A 14,798-nucleotide genomic window follows, 5' to 3' on the forward strand; every position below is an offset into this window, starting at 1 on the left:
AATCAAGAACATTAGCCATCATAGTGGCTCTAAGAACGGGAGTCTCTTTGAAATAATCCATATACGTCATTTGTTCATTTCATAAAGGTCATGCCAAAAGAAAGAAAGGTAAGCCTTACACACCTTGCCCGCTTTCTACGCTACTTCAAACTTAAGTCTTTGGCTTCGCAAGATTTACAACAATATTCATACATACCAAACATTAGTCATAGCTCTTAAGAATCCTATTCTAAACCAACACTTTATTTACAGAAATTTCGGCAGCATTTCCCCTATAAATGCAACATCCCCGAGAATTCAACTCGGCCAAGCATACAACAACAAATCCGAGAATTTAACTCGGCCAACTTAGCAACAACAATGCCAACAATTATTCCAACAATATCGACAGTCAATTCAAAACACATTCCAACGTTCACAACTTCTTTCTACAAACTTTGACGACTTTCCATTTACGTTCAATTCATAATTGCTTACATATTCGAGTACTAATCAGCAACCATTCAAACAATATTCAAGAATACTTCAAACAATCCGTACAATATTCACAATAATCCAACCCATAGGCTATGCCACCCGAAACCTTCCCAATGGAACAAGAACCATAACACCACATTTCTTCCTTTCAAATTCATGAATTATACTAACAATTCACACATTAACAACATCACCTTCCATATATACAAAAACTGACATTAAAATCACATTAGCTTCTAAAACAACTTTCCAATACTTACAACTTCAACTAGAATCATTAAATTTTCATTTCCATCATAGATTCCATTACAACAACAACCAAAATACTTAAGAAAAATTGATTCATTCTTTTCCATACCATACCACAACCACACGGCCACAACACATAATCCATATTTTTATGAATTTCACTCATTTCTACACACTACAACATTCACAACCATCCATAACATAGAAAAGAAGGTTGATTCTTACCTTTTCTCCTTAGCTTCTCACTTAGCTTTGATTATAAACTTGCAACAAAGATGAGTCTTTTGCTCTAACAATTATGCCACGTTGAAGAGGACTCTTGAATTAGTAGGAATACTAGAAGAAATATTTTGTTTGGATCAAAATTGAAGGCTTCACTTTTTCTTGGCTATGGCCGAATAGGCCCCTTTTCTTTCTCTCAAAATTTCTTGAACTTTCTATTGTTGAAGATGAATTTGTCCTCTTCCTTTACATATATTAAACTCCAACATGGGCCTTGGCCCATTAAGGGTGGACGGCCACTTGGCCTTTTTTACTTAAGCCCAACTCTTTTTTTTTTTTTTGTTTTTGTAATTCATGAAAAAAAAATTATTCTCCAAATTCCGAAAGTGCCCTTAGCCTTCCTCCATATTTCCATGAGTCATCTTGCGTATTTTCCTTTTTACCCCTAGCCTTCCTCAATATTTCCACATCAAAGTTTTCTTGAGCAACTTGTGTGCTAAACAAAAATCAAAAATATAACCTCGTCCTTAACTTCCCGCAATTATCTTGAATTATCCGAATGTACAAAATGCGGGATATAACAGGTTAAGCTTGGAAAGTTTTAATATAATGACATCTGGAAAGGAAAGAAAGTGAATAGATGGAAGGTCAGGAGATCAAAATGTCAGAAAAAGTCAAAAGTAAGAAACATGAGTGAGTGAAGCCTCCAAGAGGGACGACAGGCAAGCACGGGACTATTTGGGTAAAAAGAATTTGACGGTAGGCATGCGAATTGGACAAAGTGTGGCAGTATGGAACAAAAGAGGAATGTGTGGGGTCAGAGAATAGGCTTCGATAAATGGGGCTGAAAGGATAGTGACCACGACGAGGAATGTGAAGTAAGAGAAAGAATGGTTAGGCCTTGCGACGATGTTAAGAGATTTTTCAGCCCTTGAAAGGTATATAAAGGGATAAGTGTGTGGTCAACCTAACACGGTTTCCTCGGACGTGGAGAAGCTTTCCAAAAAGATGACTTAGGAGTAGAACGGATTTGCGCGTTTAAAGTAACATTTCACGAACTCCAGAGCCGATACTACAAATAACAAGAGAAGAAAGGTACTCGAGGAGGAAGAAACTCAAGGAAGGTTAAGGATGAAAGTAGGAAAGGTATACTAATAGGTTGGTCGAAGGAAGAGAAGAGCATTTAGGAGTAAAGTAACTGGAAATATTTAACCATGGGAGTAAGAAGGTTACTTTAACGAGTTGGCGGTAGGAAACCGATTACTCATTGAGGAAAGAACGAGGATGATGAGTCGACACAATTGATTAGAAAATTAATAACATGGAATAAGAATTCATGTGAGGACCGAGAGATTCGATCATAGAGGAAATGGAATGAAATGTAAGGAACGTGCATTGAAGACAACCCGGCCGTAGCATCAGAAAGATAGATAAAGGTTCGATGAAAAAGAATAGAGAGAGTGTAAACTGTAAGAATTTTGTGCTGAGAGCAAAAGTAGCAAGACACTCGAAAAACTTGGATGCACAGCTACAACACAAACGCGTAGATAAGAAGAATTCTAGATATGTTATAAGCAAAGTCGGGAATAGAAAAACAAGGAGTAAGGTATAATCGAAGACTTCATAAAGGACGTTGTGAATCTCGATGTCCCCATTAACTGGCGGGTCCAGAAAATCGTTAGTTATCAAAGACAGAGGTGTGAAAAGATCGAAAAAAAGGCATCGGAATTGGATCTAACCCTTATAAGTATTCCAATTGAGTACAAGAGTGTAACCAGCAAAAAGATAGATAAGTCAGACCATACGATGACGAAACCCCGACCTTAAGAAGATCGTGAAGGGCGGCAGATAATTATCGAAGACGATAGACACTCGAAGGCTATTGGCATACAAGGACCTCCATAATAAGGGGGGAAGAACATATTATATTAGAATTGAAAGGAATTATGATGTTCTCAAGCTCTAGAAAAGGAGATTTATTAGCTCGGGGCCGGAGTTCGAGGCGGATTGGCATATCAAGAAGGCATAAAATAGGAGTAGACACAAATTGAAAATAAGTGATGCTATGAGGCAGACATAGGAAGGAAGTATGGAAAACAACTCAAGTGAGCACTTCACGCCAATATGAACTACGATATTTCTAGACCATGGTTTGAATCCCCGTATCGAGCAAAATTACGCAGTGCCTAAGTATGCAGCGACATGTACTAAAGGGTAATAAAGAGAACAAGAAAGGTCTACAAGCTAAGTTCACAAAGGATAATGGAGAGGATGACAAATCCAAAGGACACTTCAGATGACAACGACTATTATAACGAAGGAAACAAGATTGGTAGTTTGGTAATTTTCCAAGGAAAGGAAGAACGCTGCTCTTATGAATGGAAATAAAAGAGTTCAACGGATGTTAGAAAACATTTCATGGATTACTAATTGTACTGAATATGAGAGAATATACTATGGAATTACATGAACCGTCAACGTGAAGTTATGCCCAACTATAATTGCAAAAAGGACACATCAGAAAGCCAATAAGGAATAACGACGGATGAAGTGATCGCCGGCACAAGGGAAGCGAAGATAAATATATTTACATTGCACGTAATGGAGTAAGAATTGTCGTAGTCCTATGCTTCTGGGTTGTATTGCGAGATCTGAGGGAAGAAGGTTATAGAAACAGTGTGGCAGGAGCTCAAAGATATTGTGAGCTACGAATTTAGTTTGAACCCGGATTATAAGTTGCCATAAGTGTAGCTATACTGCGATGGATAATAAAGGGCGAAGATACATTATGTATATACGTATTTTGGATATTGATATAACTGGTCTTGGAAAGGAACTGGGAGGAATAGCTTAAGGAACATAACTATTACGCTCACTAGCGACAAAGTTATGCTGGATAAACATTTGGGATATAATGGTAAGAGAGATGGCGACAGGGATGTAAGGACTAATGAGCCTGACTAATGAACTACAAAGAATCGGTACAGTGTATATCCAAGATCACCAGATATCAAAAAGGAAAGCCAAGCCGGCACCGAAGGAATAAACAACAAAAGAGGGCGTTGTATATGAGAAAGGTAGTTGCCTAACTAGCAGGAAAACAGGGAACGAGAAAAAGAGAATTACTTACGGGATAATGAATAGTTACGGCACAACATGTCAAGACTACAATAATGGAGACAGGACAAGAGCGAGATACTAGTTAATTTTTTATCATGTGCATAAGGGCAAAGAAGTGAAAGAAGTTGACTAAAGGCAATAAACGAGTTAAGGAAGAATGAGAATAGACTGACCCAAGTTATAGTTTAAGCAACAGGTAATCGGACACTAAAGGGAGAATAACTACTCTAAGGAATAAAATATGATGTCGTAGGTTGGCAATACTGCAACATTCGAGGACGAATGTTCCTAAGGGGGGAAGGATGTTACACCCCGAAAAAGTTCGCGCTACCTAGACTGTAGATAGCTTAACGTGAGCCCGAACAAGAGTAAAGTTTTACAAGGATTAAGGAGGAAGGTTATATTATAAGGGTGTAATAATATACATTTTCGGATGATATGACTTGAAGAGGGCAAAACGATATCCCAAGTTTGGAATTTGGAAAAATGCCAAGAATGAAAGTTGTAGATAATTGAAAGCGCTTTCCAACCATAGGTCGTGGGCCCTCAGAAGATATCCTGATCAAGAGTTAAGACCTTTTTACTGAACGAAGGCGCAGGCAGAAAAATTAAGGCTGCGCGAACGCGTAGGAGGAATTCTAAGTCGGTCCAGGCAGAACCTGGACCGCTATTCAAAGGGGGGGACCCCCTCATTTTCAACCAAACACACCCAAAACCTCCTCAAATATTACAAAAATTTCCCAAAACTTCCAACCATCAACCTTTTAGCCCAAAACCAGGTATAATTCCCAAATCCAGGTCCAGACGACGTATAGTTGCAACTACAAAATGGTGTGTTAACGCGTTGTGGCTTAAGATCAAGGTGGGGGAGTGAACATATATCATTCTTATCGAAAGAAAGGTATGAATCTCTTGCTATTAACGTTAATCCTAGTTTATTTACGGAGAAGGACCTGTAAAATTGTTATAAAATGATTCTGTGATGGAAATATGGGACAAAAACCATATGGGATGTTTATGAAGTATTTTGGAGTTGGAAATGTTATGGTTAATGTTGGTATTGTTTTGATTGTTGTTGGTTGTTGAATTGAGAATTCGGGCTAGGCATATAAACAGGGGAGATGCTGCCCGATTTTTCGGCAGAATATAGAATAGTTTGATTTGAAACATGGAATAAGTGTGAGATAAAGAGGCTAACGTTAGTGTAAACCTCTTAAATATAGACTTGCGAGCTCGGACGCATAAGCGTAGCCAATAGGAGGTTGAACAGGTATGTTAAGGCTCGTCCCTTTCTTTTAAAGGCATGATTCCATATATGTTTCCATAACTTCTTTGTTTTCAAACGTTAGACATTTATGATTCCAAGGCATGATTCCTTTCCCGATAACCCGCAAATATTTTCCAAAATGTCCGTATTTTTCCAAAACAGAGGTTTATGATTTTGTAAGCTCTTGTGATAACGATGATGGACACGTTTTATCATGATGACAATGAATACCAAAAATGAGAACATTTTCCTATGATGATTATGATGATGATTCTGTGTTTAAAGGTTCCAAGTTTACGATTTCAATGACGATATAAGAATGTTGAGCTATTTTCTTGATTTCTCAATTTTATTCATGGATGATGGCTATTTTTAAAGATTCCAAAGTATATGAATTGACGCCTTATGAGATTTATGATCCTATTCTATGTTTTCTCTTGATGTTATTCTTAATTGATAGTCTCACCTTATAATAATTTTTCCTTCAATGTGAGACAAAGCGACCATGATTATTCCATAATATAATCGGAGGTTACCGACCTTACGTCACTCCGATATAGGCATAGTTTTCTTTGGGCTCTCATGCATGCTGCTTATGTGATATATGTATATGTATATGGGGAATATGGGAAAAAGGTAGTGGCGCTATAGACGCATGGCCACCTGACCAGTTGGTGTAACTTATCATCCCGAACGCAGGATGCCCGGACGCGGGACATAGGTGGTTAAATGTATCGGGCCAACGTTCCTCGGCACATTTTTCTATATATATGAACAAGAAATGTTTTTCAAAGAAAGCTAAGCATGCATGGCATCCGCCCTAAGAGGCACTCACATGTACATGTTACTCTTTTACCGCGCGATATGCTCTATATTTCCATTCTCCTATTATTCATACTTTATATCCCTTATTATGTTACTATTCTTGCCTTACATACTCGGTACATTATTCGTACTGACATCCCTTCTTGTGGACGTTGCGTTCATGCCCGCAGGACCAAGTGGCCAGTCAGACGATTCGTAGCAGTAGGACCTCCCCTCAGCAACAGTTAGTACGCTCCATTGATCCGAAGCTACACCCGTTTTGGTATGCTATTCGGTTACGTACATATATGGGTACGGCAGGGCCTTGTCCTGTCATTCTACAGTTTGTACTCCATAGAGGTCTGTTGACAGTGATATGTAGCCATGATGTTACGCAGCCTCGTCGGCGCTCATCTTGTTGTACAATATATATGAAGCGGCCAAATCGGCTTGCGCTGTTACTCTCAGTATTTATGTTTATAGGTACGCGTGAGTTCCCGGTACGGTGCCTTTTATGTTGATTTTTCGGGAGACAATACAGCTCAGTTACAGATTGTGTATGGGCCCAGGATAGTCATAGAAAAGTAAATGCAAGCACAAGAGTGCTTGGCCAGTAGTGGCTGGGCACTTATTACGACCCATCGGTTTGGGTCGTGACACAGATTTTGGGGTGAGCTTTTTCTCATGCCAGGCCACCCGAAGATCGTCTACTTAAGATGTCTTTTCTTATTCTGGACATTATGGATATTTATTAGGTAGATTTCATTCTTACACATGTTTTTACTTAGAGTCCTGTACGATGACTTTCGAATTTTGGTGAATTTGTAATAGTTAAACTTCCACACTTGTTTTAGTAATTTATGTCATGACTTACCCAATTTATTTGATGCGTGAATGAGTATAATCGTTTGACTTGTTTAATATAAAATCACACTTGAATGAATAGAGATCTTGTGTGTTGGTTCGCCCACTAGGATTTAGTTTGGTGCCAGCCATATGGGGTTGGGCCATGACATGTCCGATCCAATCCAACATCACAATACAACACCAAACATCTCAATCAAGTCATAATGCAATGCAATGAAATGATAATATGAAGGCAATGCAATGCCATGCAAATACGGTATACACATGTACTCTGGGCGAAACTATCGACGTCTCGTAGCACAACCTAGCGTGACTCGCAAAGTATAAGTGGCACCCGTCCCGGATCTTTGCCCAACGGACAGACGGGACCCCGGATCTTTGCCCACGGGAGGTTCTCACCGGCACCACCCTGGGACCTGCAGAGTCCATGTACTAACAACGATTTTGAAACTAACATCGGATATCGGCCATGCAACAACAATTCTGGAATTGATCATCGGACATCAGTCATCTCACATCACTCAAGTAAAAGAGTTTTATCAGCTATCAATTTCACTCAATCAACGATTTCGGGAAGAACATCGGACATCGGCCATCTCCCATTACTCAAGTAAAACTGAGTCCAGCTCATCAAGTGTTTCATCAATGTCATCAATATCTCAACTATGTATCATGAAAAAGAGAATGCGTGCAATGCATTAATCACATCAATAATCATGCTCAATATCACAAGTACCAACAATGGGTACGCCAACAATATATATCCAAATCACATATACCGACAATGGGTATGCCAATAATATAACCGAGTCACAAGTACCAACAATGGGTACGCCAATAATATATCCAAGTACAAATACCAACAATGGGTATGCCAACTATATCATAATCAAGACGATAAATAGAATCCAATATCTATCAACAACTCGCGGCGTCAAGCCAACACAACAAAACAATCAAACACAACCCAAGGGGTGGCTAGTCCCAACATACAACAAGGCCCAACCTAAGGTAATATCCAATCCAACTTCATACACGAAGGTTCACATGCTGTCTCTGATAATATAATAAAAATATGCGCTTCGCTATATGAAGTCTCACCAAGGGTAAGTCATAAACTACCTGGATTGTCGAACTGCAGCACCAACAACTCACTCATTTGCCTTGCATTTTCGCTGAACCTCAGAACCAAAGTAGTCTAAGCATAATTGAATTATAGATTAGAAATCATGAAGAATGATACTAATATTTCTACTATTTAAATCAGGTCAATTCTAACCCTAGAAAATGGGGAAATGGGCCCCCAAGGGCAAAATGGGAAATTCGGGAGCAAAATGCCAAATTAAGTACTAGATGATCATAAACCCACCACTAATTGCTGATTTACTCAAAATTAGCCTAATTTCTGATTTCAAGCAAAATCCCCAAATTGGGTATAAACCCTAAGTTTTGATTTGGAAATTCAAGACTAGAAGTGGAAGATATATGATTAACAAGCTTAGATTAGTCAAAATCTAACATAAACATCATCAATTTCCTCATACATGAGCCTAAGGAAAGTTCATCAAAAACCTTCATTCAACTTCCATCACTAAGGGATTATTAAGGGGAAGGCGGAAATCTAGGATGAGTGTGATTAAGGAAGAGTAAAGGAATAGGAAAGATGTTGTTACACCTCGGAAATTTCCCCGTGAACGCACAACGAATAGACTAACGAAGAATACGAGTATATGGTGTTTTAATAAGAAGGGAACGATGTTTGACGACCCTAAGTAAGATTTCAAAGGTAATTGCAATAAGAAATAAGTTATGCTCCACAATGACTAATCATAGGTTTTGAACATGTGAAAAAATTGCAAATTTGCAGTTTGGCCCAGTTAGTCGTAAAATGAAATACGGACCGTAAAGTTGTATACGGCCCGTAAACCACCATGTCGTATTTCAACTTACAAAACTTCAACTTTCTGCTAAATGTTCAAATGGTTAAATACGACTTGGAATACGGACCGTAAATCGAAATACGGACCGTAAACCGTGATCGTAAATCACCATGACCTCCAGCATACCTTTCTGGTTTTGTTATGCATAAATACGATCACGAAATACGGCCCGTAAACTGGAATATGGACCGTAAACTGGGTTTACGACCACTGTACACTTCAGCTACTGTTCATTCCGGATCAGATTTTAAGTCATTAAAAAGAGACCCAAGCTCATTAAATTCATTTCATTTCCACAACATTTCTCTCTAGAAACCTCTAGAGTACTCTCTACTCTTCATTATAAGAAAATAAAGGAAATCCATGATCAATAACACCAAATCCATGAGACAAAGTGTATGAAACCTAGCTAAGGTTCATCTCTCTCTCAAGAAAACCCAAAGAAAGCGAAGTAGGGTTTTGATGCTAGAGGAGTAATTCCATTCAAGGCTTGTTCAACCATCATCTAAGGTAAGTTTCATGACTAAACCATGTTGTTTAAGGTATTGGAAGGTTAAGATACTTGAAATGTAAAAAGACATAAGAAACGGGTCATTCATGAGTGAATAGTGTCATGGTTGGATGGTAGTTGGGTTGAATCATGAATGTTGGAGTGTTGCGATTATGAATACGTTATAAATGACATTTGGGCCATGAAATAAGTATTATATATGAGGAAACAAGATAGTAAGATATAACCACAAATGTGGAGAAATTGAAGAGAAATGGTGGATTGTGGTCAATGTATATAAATGATGATGGTTGATTAAAATATTGTGAATGTTATTGTGAGCGTTTGAGAGTTGATATAGAATATGGGAAGAGTTGCATAAACGAAAGGAAAGGTTGTCCAATTTTCTCTAGCGTTAGTAAGCCGTTTTTATAATTAGCTAATGTCGATACAAATTCTCTTGAAGGAAGAACGTACGCACTAAAGGAGAACAAGCAAGCGGTAGCTTAGTTAAACGTCAAAGGTATGTAAGGCTAGTCCTTTCTTTCTAATGCCATGAATCTTCTAGCATGATTTTCCTTCCTCTTCGTGAGTTCATATATTCCAGAAAGCTAAAAGCCTATGTTTATGAATAGTTATATAAGATAAGAGACATGATATGATGATCCCATAATGATGATGACGTTATTCATTGCTTACACTCACCTTATGTGTTAATTCCTTCAAGGTGGGGCAGAATGTCAATAGTTGCTCCATAATGAAATCGGGGGATCACGACCTTACGTCACCTCGATAAAGTAAAGCTGTTTTAAGCCTTATACATGTATTATGATAAGTATGTTAAGATAAGCATATTATGATGAGCATGTATGATGATGATATAACACCGCGCCTATTTGGCCGGGCAGTCACCGCCAAGGCGGGCAGCTATACGATACACTATGGCCAAATGGCAAGGGCAGACACCACTAGTGGGCGGCATGGGATGATACCCCGGACGCGGGAGGCCTGGACGCAGGCTAATGTTATGATTATCACACCGATCCGATATGGATGGGAAACTTATATATATTACTGCACCGCACCTATATGGGCGGGCAGCTTATACATTATGCATATATGATATGATGACGAGTATGAGTAAGACAGCATGACTTAATTCTTTTATACATGACAGTCAGATATAGATATTCCATACTGATATTTCCTTTATGTCATCGTTCTATTTCATTGTTTATGCCTCCCATACTCAGTACAATGTTCATACTGACGTCCGTTTTCTTTGGACGCTGTGTTCATGCCCACAGGTAGGCAGGGAGGAGAGCTCGACCCAGATTCGTAGTAGCCATCAGCTGATTTGAGAGCACTCCGTTGTTCCGGAGGTGCTTATAATTATTCTTTTATGTATATAGTCATGTATATGTATTTTTGGGCATGACGGGGTCTTGTCTCGTCCTTATGTTCAGCACTCCAGTAGAGGCTCGTAGATGCGCAATGTGGGTTAGATGGTCTCACGAGATGCTACTATGTATATGTATATATATTATTTTGATGACCGAGAGGCTTGTGCATATAAACGTATTTTTATGTTCTCAAATGAAAAGATAATTTTCTTATGTCTTGAGTATAAGTTGATAAAAAGCATTAAATGAGTAAGATGAGTAGCAAAACGAGTGGTGCTCGGTGGATAGCCCCGGGTACCCGTCGCGGCCCCTAGCTGGGTCGTGACAAAAGTGGTATCAGAGCGGTTCAGTCCTAGGAAGTGTCTACGAGCCGTGTCTAGTAGAGTCTTGTTTATGGTGTGTTGCGCGGCGCATCAATAAACAAGAGGCTACAGGGCATTTAGGAAAAATGACCATCTTTCTTCTTATGAGATCGTGCGATAGAGCCATACATAAGATTTTATCCTCCCTAATAGTGTGTTATGATTTTAGAATGCCGCCAATGGGAAACGCTACAGCCGCCCAGAAGGGCAAGACTACGGCAAAGAGGCGGGTAGAAAGAGAGCCTCCGATGAATATAGAAGAAGGAGAATCACACAATGAGGCCTTATCTAATACTTCTTCTACCCCTCGTAATGTGGAAGGACAAGGAGGAGCTCCAGCTCAAATTCCTCCACCGGTTGCTTCGGGTCAACAAATGATCAAGGCCATACATCTATTGACACAATTGATCGCCGCACAGGCACAATGATAAAATGCGAGTTCAAGTGATCGGGCAGCAAGTACCAAAGCCCGTGATTTTATGAGTCTAAATCCTCCGGAGTTCTTTGGATCAAAACCTGATGAAGACCCGCAAGGTTTCATAGATGAGATATTGAGGACATTGAAAATTATCCATGCCTCTGAAACTGAAGCCATGGAGCTGGCATCTTATAGACTCCGGGATGTGGCAGTTTTATGGTATAATAACTGGGTATTATCAATAGGAGAGAATGCGCCTCCTCCGGTTTGGCAAGAATTCGTGGATGCTTTTATTCGACACTATTTGCCACCCAAGATCCGCCGAGCTAGAGCGGATAGATTGCTAAATTTGAGGCAAGGAAATATGAGTGCCCGAGAGTATAGCATGCAATTTAATTCTTTGGCTAGATATGCCCCAGCTATGGTGGCCGACATGGGAGATCCGGTACATAGATTTTTGAGTGGCCTAGGACCACATCTATTTAGAAATTGTTTGACGGCTTCCTTGCAAGACGGGATGGATATTTCCCGAATACAGGCTCATACTCAAAATTTAGAGGGGCGACAATAGCCACAGAAAAGTGACCATGATAGTGATAGAAGGCAAAGTAAGAGGGCCAGATCTGTGGGAGCAGGCAGTGATTATAGAGGGGGATCAAGGCAGACATATTCTAGGCACTCAGGCCAGTCAGTGAATAGTACGCCCTCTCGATTTACAGGTAGGAGGTTTGATTGCTCCTTCCGTCCAGGACAGGGCCAGAGTTCGAGGGCCTCAGATTCCCAGTTCAGGGAAGATTATAGCCAGAGGAGACCCCCAGTACCGCGATGCAGCCAGTGCGGTAGATTACATTCTGGACAGTGTCGCCAGGGTTCAGATGCTTGTTATACATGTGGCCAGGTTGGGCACATGATGAGAGATTGCCCGTCGATGAGTGGTAGAGTTGGAGTTCAGCCTACAGGTTCAGCGGCTGGTTCTTCCTCAGCGCGCCCGGTAGGGCTGACTCCTCAGATGCCAGCAGGTCGAGGTAGAGGTAGAGGGGCAGCGTCTACTCCAGGTGCTATTCAGCCCCGTGTATATGCCTTAGCCGGACGGCAGGATCTTGAGTCCTCCCCAGATGTAGTTACAGGTACATTGTCTATATTTTCCCGAGATGTGTATGCATTGATAGATCCGGGTTCTACTTTTTCTTATATTACTCCATATGTTGTTGGTTGTATTGGGGTGAAACCCGAGCCAATAAAACCTTTTGAGGTGTCTACTCCGGTTGGTGATTCCGTGATAGCAAGACAAGTGTATAAAAATTGTGTAGTTGTGATATGTGATCGCCAGACCACAGATGATTTGATTGAGTTGGAAATGTTGGATTTCGATGTAATTATGGGTATGGATTGGTTGGCCTCGTGCTATGCTAATGTTGATTGCCGATTAAAAGTGTTTCGATTCCAATTTTCGGGAGAGCCCGTGCTTGAATGGAAGGGTAATACAGCATCTCCAAAGGGTAGGTTTATTTCCTACCTTAAGGCAAGGAAGATGATAGCTAAAGGCTACATTTATCATCTAGTTCGAGTTCATGACACTGAGGAAAAATCTCCAACTTTCCAATTAGTTCCGGTAATGAATGAATTTCCGGATGTATTTCCAGACGAACTCCCAGGTCTTCCTCTAGAAAGAGAAATTGATTTTGCTATTGACGTGTTGCCGGACACCAAGCCTATTTCTATTCCACCTTCCCAAATGGCTCCGGTAGAATTGAAAGAGTTAAAGGCACAGTTGAAAGATTTGCTCGAAAAAGGGTTTATTAGACCCAGTTCATCACCGTGGGGAGCGTCGGTCTTGTTTGTGAGAAAGAAAGACAGGTCCCTGCGAATGTGCATCGATTATAGGCAATTGAATAAGGTGATGATAAAGAACAAGTATCCTCTTCCGAGGATTGATGATTTATTTGACCAATTTCAAGGTGCCAAGTGGTTCTCTAAAATAGATTTAATGTCGGGTTACCATCAAGTGAGGGTTAGAGAAGTAGATATTCCCAAAACGGTCTTCAGAACGAGATATGGCCACTATGAATTCCGAGTGATGTCATTTGGATTTACTAATGCTCCAGCTGTGTTTATGAATCTGATGAATAATGTATTCAGACCACTCTTGGATTTATTCGTGATAGTGTTCATAGATGACATCTTAGTGTATTCCCGCACAGAATCAGAGCATGCAGATCACTTGCGAATTGTTCTTGGCATTCTTCATGCTCGAGAATTGTATGCAAAGTTTTCAAAGTACGAGTTTTGGCTAAATTCTGTTGTCACGACCCAACCCCGTAGGCCGTGACTAGTGCCCGATCTGGGCACCCAAACCCATCTATCGAAGGCATTCAAATATATAGCAGAAGCCGACAAGGCTATATTCCAAATTCAGATAATTTCCAGAAAAATTTCGGCAGAGTTTCCTTTGTTTTTCGGACTATCCAGAATAACCCTGTACATAGCAAACACCAACAATGGCCACACAGGGCTAACAAAGCAATGTACAACATATGCGGACCGGCCGCCTCGGCGTATGGGATCGCTCAAACAACATATACACATAAGCATACAGAAAGACCATAACCCATAGACATGTCCACAGACCTCTAAACTGACCGACAAAACCATATGATGGGACAGGGCCCCGCCGTACCCAAATAGTCAGATATACAGAAATATATACATGGCAAAAGATATATATACCAAAAGTGGACTCCGAATCAAAGGGAGTACTCCGAAATAGCAGAAGTGGAGCCTACAGTGGTGGATCACCGGCGTCTGTACCTGCGGGCACGAAACGCAGCCCCCAAAGAAAGGGGGTCAGTACGAAAGATGTACTGAGTATGTAAAGCATGGAGTACAGAAACATAGGCCACAACTGAAAGCGAACAGAATACAAAAGAGAGAAATGCCGAACAGTATATCAAAATGTTTATCAAAATCATATATACATAATGCAAACAAAATCATGCAAAGCTCAGGAACGTGGTCACCACTCCGACGCTGGTGCCACACACAGTATAACACCAGAAGATTCAAATCTCCGTACATCCCCGAGCACACACATATCAGCATATCATACCACCAGCCATATCACAGCATAACTCCAAACGGAACCCGGCCCTATGGCGAGGTCTCGGGAACCGTAACACAGC

This window comes from Lycium barbarum, chromosome 7 (genome assembly GCF_019175385.1).
Source record: "Lycium barbarum isolate Lr01 chromosome 7, ASM1917538v2, whole genome shotgun sequence".
Taxonomy (NCBI): domain Eukaryota; kingdom Viridiplantae; phylum Streptophyta; class Magnoliopsida; order Solanales; family Solanaceae; genus Lycium; species Lycium barbarum.